This window comes from Alligator mississippiensis, chromosome 1, assembly GCF_030867095.1.
Source record: "Alligator mississippiensis isolate rAllMis1 chromosome 1, rAllMis1, whole genome shotgun sequence".
NCBI classification, from domain to species: Eukaryota; Metazoa; Chordata; order Crocodylia; family Alligatoridae; genus Alligator; species Alligator mississippiensis.
In genome coordinates, this window is record NC_081824.1 from 270899159 (window position 1) to 270912327 (window position 13169).

General features: G+C 38.1%; 1 protein-coding gene across 1 annotated transcript in view; it reads right to left on the reverse strand.

Annotated features, from left to right (window-relative positions):
* The window catches only part of CADM2 (cell adhesion molecule 2), a 1138796-nt gene that overhangs the window by 801134 nt on the left and 324493 nt on the right, over positions 1-13169 (reverse strand). The window lies entirely within an intron of this gene.

The window sequence follows — 13169 nt, forward strand, 5'->3', positions numbered from 1 at the left end:
GGGTAACTTGTGCCCAATCAGCCCAGCCAGCCAGGGGCCTGCTCTGCCCTGGCTCAAATTGCTGCTTTCCCAGGCACATGTGTAGATTCAGTGCCTGGGAGCAGTTTACTCCAGTGCCAACTGCTTCAGAGTTTATTGCTTCATATTAATTGCACATGTAGATGCAACCAGAGATATCTAATATATTATGAGAAAGAGGAGAGTTCTTGAAATGCAAACATCACCTACAACTTCTAAATCAAGTACTTTGAGCAAACACAAGAGATTCCGGTTAGTCTCATTGGCTGTGTATAGAGAAAGCAAGACGTGTGTGTGCATGACACTTTAAAATGAGCCAAATGCTTTTGCACTGCTTTAATGGTGTTGGAGTTTGCACGCCTCGGCAGTGTATTACACAGCTGCTGTAGGAAATTCAGCAGCATAATGCACCCTAAATGACTTGGGGCACAGCAAACTAAAACTCCTTTGAGGAGTTTTAGTTTGTTGCCCCTACAGCCACGGAGTGAAGCACCAGGCTCTGTGCAGCTCCACTGCTCTGCAAGAAGCCCTGCAGACAGCCTGGCAGCATCCTGAGAAAGCTGCTCTGCCCAAGAAAAGCAATGAGCCTGATCTTTTCTTTTTTCTCCCCCTGGAGCCTACCTGCCTGCCTGAGCTGAACGGGGGCCTGATGCTTCCCTCCACGGCTGCGGTGCCCCCTGGGACCTCCCAAGCCAGGTGCCTGCAGATGCCTGGAGTAGGCCTCCAGCTGCCACGGAGGGAAGCACAAGTCCCCCTCCCCCCAGCCCAGGGACCTCTCCACCCACCAGCAGCTCACCCTCCCCTCCCCACTGAAGGGACAAGTAAGTCAGCAGGGTGTGTGCACGACACGGGGGTTTAATCAGTCCTAAACTGAAGTTGTGTTTTTTAAAACCCAGTGCTTCAATTTAGGGCCCCCATTTAATCTACGCACGCCCATTTAGACTTACTGTAGAATTTCTTGTTGCCTCAGGTACAAAAGTATTTGAAATTTGGCTCCAGACCAGTGCTGATGTTTTCATTATTTCTATTTCTAAAACAATAACATTAAAAATGCAAAATTTCCTCTCTCTTCCATTTTGTGTGATGATAATTTCATTTTGTTGAATTAAAAATATTAAGTAGAACTTTTCATCCAAATTTTCATAGAACCTTATGCAACTTCAGAATCTGACCTATTTTAAGAAACATTGAAAAACCTCCCGTCAAAAAAACAATTTCTACTATAACAATGAAAATCACAAAACTGACACCATTCTAAAAACTTGCCCACTCCCCCATGAAACAATGTAAAATAATAAAATCCAAAGCTGTCCACTATGAGCCTTTTATTCCAACATGAAAAATATAGTACACTCTAAGAAATCTCCTGCTATTATTGATAGTAATAATCTAATCAGTAGCCAAATTGATTACTGCTCTCAGTTTTACATGAAAGGTACTTGGATGCTATGGAAGGAGCTTGGCAGCAGTATAGAAGTCAAAGATAGAAAGGAAGTTCCTAAGCTTATGATATCATCCTCTGTTAGTGTTTATGATATGGTTCTTGTCTTATTTTACATGATCTGCTGTTGAGTTCTTTATACAACAGAGAAGGCATACTGATTCATTTTGTTTCTGTTCAGTGAGATTTGGCAGAAAAAATGGTGCCTCAGTTACATAGAGGAGCTCCTTCTATGTTAAGAATAGATTGAAGTAAAACTGTGAAAATTCCACAACAGTGTTCTTTTAACCTGTTACTTCTGAATAGCCCGCCATTTTCAGAACAGTTAAACACTTCACTTAATCTTCAGAAACTAGCAGAGCAGCAAGCAGAAACTAGCTAGCAACCAGACTGTCTCTTAATTCAAGGTTGGCCTATATGTAAGGTCATTTTTGCTGTTGTGTTATAATCATTTTACAACAATTTTTTTTAAATGACAAAAAATGATTTCACAGATAGTAGAAATTAAGCTGACCACCTGAAAAAAAAATCTGTTTTTTTTCTTGCAGAGACAACACTAGTTTCACAAGTAATCCTGATTTTTAACATGTTAAAACACAGCTAGGATGAAAAATACACTTAGTTCTTAGACAGAAGAACATTAAGTGAAAAAAAAATCATCTTGATCTGTTAAATAGTTCTATCACTTCTAGTCATGAAAAGAACCACAGCGTGGGGTCTGGGTGGTTCAAAAACTAACAAACAGAGCCTATCATAATTTGAATATGACCACATTCATTAAAGACAGAAATCATCAAACACACAACAATAAAGACATCTCAAATGGCTGTTTGGTTTAGTCCAATACCTAAAAGGTAGTTATCACATTACTAACACATTAATGGAATATGCTCAGATACCATGGTGATAAGGGTAGTGTAAGAACCTATATAAAATATAAAACTAGCTTACTTAGAAGATTTAGCAAAAGAAAAGGACTGAATAATTAAGGGTTGAGGTTCCTTTAGAAATGGGCCCTAAAGTGTGGTGAAATTTACAATAATTTTCCATAGGAATCTTTCAGAAGATAAGTACAAGATTTACACACTACCACCATCAGTGCAATAAACAAGCAAGTAGCCCCACTAAGAACCAAAGGGCTGCCCATGGGAATAAGAGTTGCAGAATCAAGCCAAACATTTCTTGAATATCATGAAAAATAATGATATAATATAATACACACAAATAATACACAATATCATGGGGACAAGTTTAATTATACCCAATAGATTTTTTTTCTTTTTTTTAATTAAAGAAATTTCTCTGCTTCAACATGTGCTACTTAAGCGTCGGAGGTGTCTTTGGAGGTATTTTTGAATACATGTTATGTGATGTGAAGTACTTGAATACATGTGATGTGAAGTATGCTTGAATACAGGTCACATGGAGGCTGCTGAAGCATGCCAATTAGCACGTGTTGGAGCTTGCTAATTAATTGAGTTTGCTGCGAGTGTGCTGAAACTTGCTATTTAGCGCACTCTAGCAGCCTCTGTGTTACATGTATTCAGTGTCCTCGCATTTTAAAATTGTGGTGGGTGCACTTTTACTAAAGCTTGTTGAACAAGCTTGTTGAACAAGCTTTAGTTAAAGCTCCCTCAACTATTTTGAAGTGCAGGATACTGAATACATGTGATGTTGTGGGTGCATTAATTAGAGCAGCTCTCAGAGCTTTTCTAATTAGAGTGCTCCCCACTCCACCCTGAAACACATGTATAGGTGCTTGTATAGGTATGTGTAAAAAATACATACAAGCATGTATAGGTGCTTGTATAGGTATGTGTAAAAATCATTGGTGAATCCCAAGCTTCTCAAAAAGAATATTTAAAATATATATTTTTTAAATATATAAAACAATAAACATTATTTTTCTTTTAATTCATGAGCTCTAGCTGCATTTATTTCTTCCTTTTCTACCTCTAAGTACATTTCCTGAGAAAACCAAGTAGTGAAAAGTGTTTGACTTAATCCAATTTATTTTTCCATTAGAAGTAAACAGTGTGTTATTATGTGAAATACAATGGCTTTGACAAGAGGTTATACAAAGGTGGTTACTGCTGCCCACTAGGTACTTCCATTTTTACTGAAATTGATCATCTAGATTTATAATTCAGATAATGACTCTTTCCACCTTCCTTATAAAGAAAAAATATTAGTTATTTATCTACATGTTTAAATGAAAAAGCAATGCTGAATTCTAACAAAATTTGTAGGAAGAATAAAATATCATATTTAAGAGAACAAAAATACTTCCAAAGGCACTTTTTTTCCGTACAAAGTCCAAAATGGTGGTGGTACAGGTGGAAAGTATCAAGAAAGTTTGTAAAAAAAAAAAAAAAAGACCATAGTTATAAGCAATGAATGATAATGGATTCTGATATTGTCTGCAACTGAAAGGTTTAATTGATTTCTATTTTGTACTGGTTCTGTGCTTGTGACCATTGATCAAATAAGTGGCTAAGCTTTTTTCAGCCCTAATAAAGATGTATGTATTGCTGAATTAATTGTATTTTAACTTTTTTGTTTTTAAACTGGTTCTTTCTTGGCATGATTTCTCTTGAATTGTACTTTGTATATATAGGAATTGCAATACTAAATCATAATATGCCAGCTAGGCCTATGCCCCATCTCCACCTGTGATTTCATTATGCTCTTCAGAAGCAGTGGGAAAGCCTATAGGGTAAATTTCTCTCTAAACCCAGGCAATTAATGGATGCTTAATTCTTTTCTTTAAAAAAAAATAACAGATTTTTTTTCAAGCTTTGATTATTTTTATTCATCACATGAACTTTCTGAATAATACTGGCTATAGATACTGGCACTAGCTAGAAACTCCACTGGCTTTAAGGAAGCATAAGTTTCCAAGAATCTTAGGGATCATTATTACTGGGTAATGTACAAGAAAAATAAAGAAAGGACAAAAGACATAAGAAAAACAGAAAAAAAAGAGACCACATCTAGGTGTTCTTGTTGGGTTCTTGACCTTAACCTTGGTGAAGGTTTTAACTACTGGTAAACATGATTAGTGAGAAGACATTCAAAATGGAGAAGCCAAAGTTAATTTTATGATTGTTTTGCACAGCTATTTTAGTGCTGCTTAATTGATAAAAATGTCATTCTGAATTTCAGTATGTGTTTTGTTAATACTGTATTTACTTGAACATAAAATGGGCATGTTTACACATGTGCTTTAATGCACAACAGCCTATTTTACTGTGCACTAGAGCATCATGGCAAAAACTGTACTAATATGCTAATGCACAGTAAAATTAGGCTACTGCACATTAAGTGTCACTAAAAAGCATGCATTATGGCAACACACATTTAGTTAGTACCTCACTTGAAAAGGTATTAAATACGCAGAGCAAAAGCGCATTAATGAACGTGTAGATGTACCCCTGAATATAAGATGAGTCCCCAATAGTTAGACTCTATAGTATATATAGGAAATATATAAATTTGTTACAATTTTCTAGGTATTAAGATTAATTACTGGAGGTTTTTCTTGGATTTGTCCCCCTCCCACATCTAAGAAATGCAAGGTTTTTAAGGAGTTTAAAGAATTTTGGCAACTCAGAATTATACAAAAGTAGTTTTGCCTGTATAGGACTGACTCAAAGAAAAAGGGAAATTAGTAGTAAAAAAAATACAACAAAAACAGGAGGATTATTTTAAAACAGGGCACGACTCTTCCATTATGCCTCTCTATCATTCCACATTTTTCATACTCTCTAATTAACAGAAAAGCAACCACCTCTCTGCCTTTCCACTCTGCTCATCATTTAGGCCACTCTTATTTACCAAAAAAGTAATTTACACCATCCTTTTCTTCTGAGTCAAGCCCTCTTCATCAATTCCAGTATGACTAGATTCTATTTGTAATAATGTATTTTTGGATATTCCATTTAATTCAACTGCTCACTACTAAATATCAAGTTGAAGAGGATCCGTTTAATCCTGATCTTGTGCCTCCTCAAAGTTTACAGGCAAATCAGATTAGGAATTTCTTCTGTTGGAGCTCCTTCCAGAGATGCAATCATATTGTGCTTCCCTCTTTTTCACCCACAGCTTCTTATCTTTCTGGTGAAGTGCTCTCCACCAGTTCCTCCACCATGCTGGTTACTCATCCCAGTGGGCTTCCTATTACCAGTGATTTTGCTCTGTGAGGCTGTGGCTGTCTCTTGACAGCTGAAGGTAGAGGGGAGTGAAAGAACCAGTGAATAATAACCAGTGAATGGAGGCCAGCAAAAATGCCAGCTCCATAAAGAAAAGGAATAAACTGACCATGATTTTATCCCTCATCATAGGAGAATAACTATGGAGAAAAGAGGCCTCAGTGGGAACTTAAGCTGCAGATGAACCAGCTAGTTCTGGTCCCACCAGTAACCAGGGGAAGAGAGTTTGTGTAAGAGGGAAAGTCAGAGGAAATTGTTCTCTATCATTTGACCTCCTTATAACATTATGGCTCATTAGATCTACTTTTGCCATCTTGCCTCTCCTTGATTAACACAAACCCTACTTGATCTAACTGGAATTCTCTAACCCAACTCTTTGGCCATGTCTAAATGTCAAGCTGACTACCCCTCCTTACATAGGGGGCTGCTTCTTGTAGACATGTTTGTGCACTGCTGCAGGCAAACTGATTAGCATGGGGGCAAGCTAACTGGCACTATCACATATCAAGACTGAATTAGCAATAACAAAACAAACCATGTGAATGCAGCTATGCTGCTTCTAGTTTACAAAATTTCCAGTCCATCATGTTTGAGAGTGAAGCTACTAGGCACTCTAAGTCTGTTGTGTAAACAAAATGGGTATTTAGGTGTTTTTGAAGTTCCTATCCATCATGTAACACTGCAAATAAGGACCCTAGCAAAGATAATCAAACAATGCTCCCACTAGGCAGCAAACAGGTAAACTGTATCATGTTTCATCAGCTGCACCATGTTCACAGTGCACTTGGCTCACTGAGCATTGCTTCACAACCTAAAGAACCAGCTACCCATCACACCTTGATTTTGTACTCATGTAAGTTTTAGTTTTAATTTAAAAATTAAGCTGACTTTACACTTATGAAGAATATGTTAAAATATGGATCACTTTATTTCTGTGTATTAATATTTATTGATGTAATAGGCAGTTTAGATTGGAAGTCTGTTGGTCCTATTTTGAAGACTAGAGACTAGGATAAACTTGAGCTTAACAATAAGGTATAGTTTATTTTCCTTTCTTATTAATTGGGAGTAGATTTACTAATCTATGCAGTCTGATGCTAGTGAAGCAACATTATTCTTATTGTCTTTTAAGTTTTCACAGTAATAGAAAAGGAAAGCAGTAGGGACCAATAGTAAGAAAATGTTTTCTTTTCCTGGGTTGAGAGCAACATACTCTTGAATCTGAAGGACTTAAAAACAGTTTGCTGAAACAATGGAAAGAAGAGAGTCGAAGAAATGCAGACAAATATAAAACTGAATTTTAGCCAGATACATTTTAAAAATAAGGGTTTTATTTATGGGACAATAGACAATGCACACATGCATGGTAGAGAAAATATCAAAGGTTAATGGAAAGGGAAACTCGGGGCATCTAAACACAAAGCAACCTTTGTAACACAGTCAACTGATGCCTTTGTTTCTCTCCATGTAACAAGGTCTGAGAAACACTTTGTGGAAGTGTCAAATAAACTCCAACTGTCTGCTCTGCAAACCTTAACTTGAAAGAGTATCCTGAGGCGTTCTATCATTTCTGCAAAAGCTCTGGTTGAATGAACTTTAATCTGACCCCTGAGCCTCACATCAGCTAAGAAATAACAATACAAAATACATGAAGACAGCTACTTTGACGTGGTTTTTTTTCTGAACATGACTGATTTTAAAGTGCTGATGTCTCTGCACCAAAAAGGACCCTATGAGCTCAAATTGGATAAAGTCTAATACCTCATGACACCACAGGTACCATTAGAGGAAGTATATCATTCCTATGATGAAACAGACAAGTAAAAGGTGGCATGGACATTTGGTTTGCTCGTTATTAACTCAAGAAAAGAGCATTAATTGGGAAGGAATTATTATAGTTCACAGAGAAAAACATAAGGCAGCTTGTAAAGTCACAGAGAATATAGATGCGATCACTTCTGACACCAAGCAAATATTAATTTCAGACAAGTCTGAATGGCTAAGGGAAGCCTACAAGTGCCTAAAGAATTAAAGAATGAGATGAAAACCAATGTTTTTTGTTATGTTTTGCTTTTTGGGTTTCTTCTTTTTGTTTTGTTTTTTCAAAGATAGCATTAGATCCATTGTAACGTCATTTTGAAGCTTGTGAATTTAAGGCCAAATCCTACCGCTTTACCAGGTTAATCTTTTGGCTCAAACATTTAGGAATGAAGGTTTTCAAACAGAGTTGGCCTTGCCAGTGTGATCTGGTAAAAATGTAATAAGTACTGATTTCCCTACAGTACCGAGTTTGGGGAAAAACGTTCGGAGTAAAAAATAATGCAGTGTCATCAGCATCCTGACCTGGAACCACAAGTAATAAACTCAGATTATACACATTGAATTGGGCGTGCTTCATCTTTTGATGCTGTCTTATATTCAAACAATCTTATAAATGAATGACATTAAAGAGATAGGGAGAGAGTTAATTTAGACACTAATCCTGCAAGTAGATATAAACAGCCAGGCCTCTTCTGTATGCAATATTGCTCAATTCTTGTGCAAGGCTCTGGTCATATGCATCCAGTTGAAGCCAATGCCATAATTACTAAATCCTCAGTAGCTCAGGAGACTTGGTTTCCAGTCCCTGGCTTTGCCATGAATACATGACACACTTTAAAATCTTGGCTGCAGTAGCCTGAAGTTCCCATGAATGTACAAAAATATTATTCATTATGCTTCATTTCACAGTACCTACATTTATCGTAGCTAATTAAAGCTGAGAACTTTTGTTTTTATTTCAGTAAACGTGTCCATTATATTGTTTATATTTTTATTTCAAGTCTTTTGATAATTACACTTTTGGGGACATACAGATCGACCGACTGATTGCTTGTCTCAAAAGATTGCAATGCAATATTGATTTAATGTTGCTAGCTAAGCATACTATGTAGAACATGATAATGCTTGACTGCAGAGTTTGGAACCTTTAGAGGCTTCAACTGTTCTTAACTGATGCATGGTTGAAAGTCAGGGAAAATAGTATTACTACCTGGGGTGGGCTTCACCTTTTGTGGACTCTGCGTAAAGATTTACATTGGGACCCTACTCCCATTAGAACCATAACAACAGCATTCTTAGAACTCTTGGGTGCTAGTGCAATAGGATCCAATGAAATTGTAGTTTGAACTGCCTTAATACTAGCTCAATACTGTCCAAAGCCTTGATCAAAAGCTAAATTATTCAATAATGCGGTGCCACTCACAACAGATGGTGAAACAGTCAAAATGTATGTCTGGTTCATTTGCTCAGACTTGACTCTCCTTTGAGCAGTTGACATGCACACATAAACTGCACCAGAGTAAGGAAGAGCACAGACCCAACAGTCTGTGTTTACCAAATCTTTTTGTTATAAAGGAAACCTAAAGGTGTATAAAAGTCTGTAGCAGGGGTGGGCAAAGTCCAGTCCATGGGCCAGATCAGGTCCACGATGGATTCCATTTCCCAGCAGTCCCTGCTTGCATCACTGAGGCCATTTTCCATGGTGGTGCTGTGACAGTAAAGGACCAGGGTTTCTATAGAGAATGATGCCAGCAGCGCTGGCAGGACACATGGCAGGGCAGGCAGCTGCTCTACAGCTGGGATCTTGCGGTGGAGTCACAGTGGTCTGGAGCCAGGGCAGAGCTGCAATCTGCTGCCCATGTATTCCAGGCAGCGGCGTGCAGCCAGTGGACAGCAGCTCTGCCCCTGCTCTGCACCATGCTGTCACCACTGCAAGTTCCCAGCCCCAGCTGTGGAGCAGCTGCCAGCACTGCTGGGGTTGGTCTCCGTGGAAATGCTGGCTCCATGCTACCATGGCACTACTGCTGCTGGGGTTCTTTGGAAACCAGCCACAGCAACATGGGCAGGGGCTGCTGGGAAATGAAATCTGGCCACTGTCTGGATCTACCATTTTGTCCACCCCTGGTATAAAGGAAAGCTTGAAAAGCATGTTGAAAACATGATCAAAGTATGCAAAAATGTCTGCTGCCCAACACTGAAAGGATTCAGTCTTCACAAGTTAGTCTACACTGCATAGATTGAACCGATAAGCAAGCAAACAGACTTTGACTTTTGATTCCAGAAATGCAGCCACCTGCCTGCAGTGACCCAGGCTGGACACCAGGGGGTGCTAGAGCACACTTTCCTGCTCAGCTGGAAGACAACGCTTAGGCAAAAGCGAGCTCACCCACCTTGTATATGGTGGGGGGAAGAGGTTTGCGGGGATGGTGCAAAGTGAGTTAACTTGAATCTGGAAGGTATCTGGAACAGAAGTTCAATAAATCAATTTAACCTATATCAGTTAAGTCTGATATTACATCCATCCAGATTTATTTTAAACCAATTTCAGCCTTTTTGAAAGTGGTTTATGTGAACCAAACTTCTGTTGTGTTACAGATTTGAACTGGTTTCCAATCACTTATACTGGTTTATGTGTAATTTCTGTCCCTAGCCTTTATACCTGCATGGACTTCAATGGAGGGAGAAGCAGAAACTAGAAGAGCCAGAAAAGAAGCTATTTGGTTCCTTACTCCTTACCAGTACTGGCAAGGTCATCTGAGCAGGTGGAAGAAAGTAGTTAATTTGTTATTAATTTGTTAACAGCTCTCCCTATCTAACAAACATACTGCTGAGTTTGATCTAAATCCATTGGACCCCAAATTTCCCCAAGTCTAGGCAGGATGCAGCAGTGTTTCTCCACTTAGTACCTCTGGCATGTTTCCTGAGCACTGGCTCCATTTGTTAATCCTTCAAAGAAATTAAGTTGCGTGATCCAAATGTTCTAAGGTGCAGAAGACCAGTCCTGACTCCCAAGATAGCGTTATAACTTTCCTTGTGGATGTCCTGGAGTATTAAAAATTAACCTCCTTAGGGGAAGATTTTCCTCCATCTCTTCAATTCTAACTCCTTTTAGTGGGGTTCTTCCATTTCCTCTATCCCTGAGGCCAATGAGGCTTTTGACAGTGATTTCCATAGACAAAGTTTACTTTTTATCTATAATAAATATAAAATAGAGACCTTTTTTTAAATGAATCATTCAAAAAAACAAGTGTTACAAATATGCCAGTAATACCCCAGAATAACGATGTATTCAGCAATATATAAACTGTAAAAGTACAAGTACACCCAGTGAACATGTATAACAGCAATTATGTATACACCATAGATGAGGCTTGTATCAAAGCTAGGATATGAACATCTAGGAGCTTCAAACTCCAAATCCTTTGCTCCACCCACATTGCAATATTGTCTAGGATGTCAGCTTCAGCACAGCTAGATGAGTAGCCAAGGAAAGGGCAAAGGTGAGAAGAATCCAGTTCAACAGTGGCAGTAGTTACAGTAATACCTGAGTAGGTATTATTATATGCATTTTTGATATCTTGAATAATCCTATTATTTTTTTCTGGCAAAGCCATGAACTGGAAAATTATTCATGCCATTGAAATCTGGGTAATTCTATACCTAGCATTTGTAACTTCCTCCATCTTTTGCTGTCCCCTGATTTTATTCATTTCAGAATTGTAATACATAGAGCCACTTTTAACATCATTTTCACTATTGTCCAGCAAGGTTTGCTTATATACAGTGCAATGAAGGCAATTTAATTTCACATGGTAAAAGTGCTTTTAAAATATCCTGTCTACATTTGTATATCTGAGAGGGATAAAATAGAAGGTGAAATGAATTAATGTTTCTGAGATAACACTTTTTAGAAAGTATATAATAATTACATTGTGTCTGCTCTGAAAAAGTAAGGTAATTTATATTCATTTAAGGCTTTATTGACAGCTGCGTACAATAATGAATTTTCATCTAAACTTTATTGTTATTTCCCTTCAAGAGACTAAACCCTAGATGAAGAATTTCTGAATTAGGGAAAAGAGGTTATAATAGACTAGAAAAGCAATGCTTTATTGCATATCAACATTTTCATTGGTTCTGTTTGCTATTATAAGACTGTAAATACTTAACCCAGTTATTTGTTACAAAAGTATGATTAACATTTTTACAGAAGACTAGACAGTGTTAAACATACAAGTTAAATCTGAAGAGAAACCTGTTAAATGGAATGTTGTAGATCAATTCAACAGAAAAATATTGCATATCCTGACAAAAAATAAAGGGTCAATGACATGCTATGAAATAAAAGATTTAAAATGACGGCAAGTATCAAAATGCAGCACATTAGGGTAAAAGTAGGGCATACAAAATTGCCATAGCTACATAAACACTTTATTTGACATGTACAAACTCCCAGTCTCAATGCCTATAAACCTGTAATAGATAGTCTGCAGTAAGAAATAACTGTTTCTAGTGTAAGATAACTTAACACATTATAATTCCCACAATGGCAGCAATAAACAATTTAATATACTTAAAACTATATTAAGGAAAAGTGCTAAACTACTGAGACAGAATGCAGCAAAGCCATATTTCACATTACTACAATGATTTCTCATATCCTCCTCTGCCCCCTGCCTCCTAAAATAAAATTAAATTAAATTAAATCTTTGGCAAAAATTAGACATTTCCTCATAATGATGTGTGTTTCCTCATCTATGTCCCTTATGCCCCTGCCACACACTACATTTAAGTTAAAGTTAACCAGTAAATAATGTCTTCAGTTGTGACCCAGCCACAGGTTTAATCAACTAATGGTGAGATAAAAACCCAAAAACATGTGGAATAACTTTGTGGCTGGTTCCTATCATGCTCTTAATCGAATGTGTGCCCAGGTGCACCACTGCAGCTGGGAGCCTGGGTGAGCTGATGGAACTCCCAGCCATGGGAGAGCATGGTGCATGACTGGAAGCCTGAATCAGCCGACGGGGCACGCAGGCTTGGGGACATGGTGCACCTCCAACGGCTGACCCCATGATGGGCTGGGAACCCCAACAGCTGAGGAGAGTCCCAGCTATAGAAGTTTCTTCTTGCAGGTGCAGGGGCAGCCCAGGATCATGATCCCAGACTCCCCCTTGCACCAGCAATAAGGCGTGATTGGATCTAATGCATGATCCCACAGTTAAGTCTCCTGCCATGCACTTGTGGCATGCAAGGAAGAATGACTGGGTGGATCACACATCAGATCCCACTGCACCTTTACCTGCATGACTGGAGAGGCCACTTACACACTAAAGATCACTTTCACTGATTGACTGCAGTGATATTCTGCATAGTCTCTCTGCACAAATCATAGTGCAAGGTTAGGGCTTAATTACCTAGGTTAAAAAATATTTTGGGGGCTGATTCCCAAGTCCCTGGAAAACAATGGAAAACTTCTCATTGGCTTCACTGGCATTTGGATCAGATTTTCTTTCTTTTCTTTTAGTCTTCTGTTTATGCTCATGTTTAAATAATGTTTTGCAATGAAAGTACTATAGAGTTATGGCTGTGTATCATTATTATTTATAATGTATATTATTAAATGTTTCATCACAGAGGAAGTCTTTGTGCACATGACCCACACAATCAATGTATCA